Below are 2,500 nucleotides of genomic sequence, written 5' to 3' on the forward strand. Positions count from 1 at the left end.
GCTTGAACGGCCTCGGCAAACACTTCTCCCCACCCTCCCAAATGAATGAGAGAATGGCTTGACAATACCGAGGCCATCGCCCCCCGCCAAAAATGGTTACTAGCTCTTGGGACTCGCTGCGACGTTACGCGTATCGGCACAAGACCAACCCTCTTTTTCCAGTCGCCCGCGCACCAAAAAAAATTTTGGCAGCGGGACTCACAATCCTTGACAGCCAGCTCACCATATAATACTCGGCGACCCTCCGCGGGACCTCCTCAGAGGGTCGCGTCGCCGGGAAACTAACCCCACTCCTCACTGATCCAAGGTAACACGCCAGAAGTATCCAGGTAACCCCAGTAGTATCCAGGTATCCCCCTGCGAACGTCGGTACTGGGCTCAAAGAAGGCAGCGAGCAGTCGGGACCCGTAGGCACCGAGCAACCGTCACCCCCTCACGACTTTTCCCGAGACGCTTCAGAGGAACCCTTCCCCACATAGTACTCTCTGTGGGATTCGGCAGGCCCCCGTCCTACTGCACTAAGGAAGTTCCGAGACACACTTTTTTTGTGGAAGACCACCCACCCTCCCTGTCCTGCCTGCTATCCCCGCCGCGACTCCTGGTCCCGGCCCTCCTCCCCGACTTCCTCCTTGTCCCGCTGCGAGTCCCGGACCTCCTCCCCACTACCTACTCCCGCCGCGAGTCCCAGTCCCGGCCTTCCTCCTCCTCCTCCTCTTCCCTAGTCCCGGCGCGAGTCCCGGACCTCCTCCCCCACTTCCTAGTCCCGTCGCGAGTCCCGGACCTCCTCCCCCTCTTCCTAGTCCCGGCGCGAGTCCCGGACCTCCTCCTTCTCTTCCTTGTCCCGCCGCGAGTCCCAGTCCCGTCGCGAGTCCCGGACTTCCTCCTTCTCTTCCTTGTCCCGCCGCGACTCCCTAGTCCCGTGGCGAGTCCCGGACTTCCTCCTCCTCTTCCTTGTCCCGCCGCGACTCCCTAGTCCCGGCGCGAGTCCCGGACTTCCTCCTCCTCTTCCTTGTCCCGCCGCGACTCCCTAGTCCCGGCGCGAGTCCCGGACTTCCTCCTCCTCTTCCTTGTCCCGCCGCGACTCCCTAGTCCCGGCGCGAGTCCCAGTCCCGTCGCGAGTCCCGGACTTCCTCCTCCTCTTCCTTGTCCCGCCGCGACTCCCTAGTCCCGGCGCGAGTCCCAGTCCCGTCGCGAGTCCCGGACTTCCTCCTCCTCTTCCTTGTCCCGCCGCGACTCCCTAGTCCCGGCGCGAGTCCCAGTCCCGTCGCGAGTCCCGGACTTCCTCCTCCTCTTCCTTGTCCCGCCGCGACTCCCTAGTCCCGGCGCGAGTCCCAGTCCCGTCGCGAGTCCCGGACTTCCTCCTCCTCTTCCTTGTCCCGCCGCGAGTCCCGACCTCTTGTCCCGCTCCCTTGCCCAAGTCCCGACTCCTGGCTGTCTCGACTCCTCGTTGGCCGCCCAGTCTTCCGCATAGGTGGAAATAAATAAATAAATCATTTTTTAAAAAATCAATTTTAAAATTAACTCCCTGTCTCGACTCCTTGCTGGCCGCCCAGTCTTGCGCCTAGACAGAAATATAAATAAAAATAAAAATAAATTGGTGAATTAAAAATATTAAAGTAATTTAATTAACTGGAATAAGGTAGAAAAATAAAAGGCAGAAGAATACTAAATTGATTTTTTCAAGTGCCACGTGTTACCTTGCTGATGTGGCTGCCACGTGGTAGTCCATGTCATGTCAAAAATCCACTAAATCGTTTACATGTCACTTTGGAGATAAATTTGTGTGTGTGCAATCAATTGGTTGTACAAATATGTTAATGACTTGCTAACTAATGCATCGTACAGGTAATCATTGCCCACTAACTAATCCATCACCACTGAAACTTAATGTCTTCAATTCTTCATCCTTCACACTCCACATCCAATTTATTTTTGTTTGTGTGAATTCTTAAATCTATCTTCTCTTTACATACTCCAAGCCCAACTTTCTAAACCCTTTATATAATCTATGTGAATCCTAGAATCTAGGTTTATATACCCCATGCAAACCCTAAAACCCTAAACCCTAAACCCTAACCCCTAACCCCTAACCCTCAACTCATACTTTGTTCTTTTAATCATACAACCTAGACTCTGAAATTTTAATCTCATAACATATAAACTAGCATTGTAATTTCAAAACCCAACATTTTGTATTGTGACAATACTTGTTTGCAAATATGCATCCTTCATTTACTTTTATTTTTTTAACACTACACTGTGCCACATCAGCACCAAATAGATCAAAATCCTTGATAAATTAACCTCTAACATGTAAATATTATATTCTCCACCCTTTCAGCTTTTATTTTTATTTTTTTTAACTTTTTGAAATGCCACGTCAGCTACCTGGCTGCCCCTGTCACATGACAAATGCTAAGTGGACTGCCATGTCGGAGAAGAAGATGCCACGTCGGAGAAGGTTCAAGCGGATGCAAAATGGATGCAGCACCGGGACTTC

At 52.0% G+C, this 2,500-nt stretch overlaps 1 non-coding gene across 1 annotated transcript in view; it reads right to left on the bottom strand.

The window, feature by feature from the left end:
- Positions 1 to 2,479: 2,479 nt before the first annotated feature.
- Positions 2,480 to 2,500, bottom strand: part of LOC149986966 (5S ribosomal RNA) — a 119-nt gene continuing 98 nt past the window's right edge. The window contains exon 1 of the ribosomal RNA XR_016499261.1: positions 2,480 to 2,500. This exon is cut by the window's right edge and continues 98 nt beyond it. This is a non-coding gene — a ribosomal RNA (5S ribosomal RNA).

The sequence above is a fragment of the Physcomitrium patens genome, chromosome 20 (genome assembly GCF_059467195.1).
Source record: "Physcomitrium patens ecotype Gransden chromosome 20, ASM5946719v1, whole genome shotgun sequence".
NCBI classification, from domain to species: Eukaryota; Viridiplantae; Streptophyta; class Bryopsida; order Funariales; family Funariaceae; genus Physcomitrium; species Physcomitrium patens.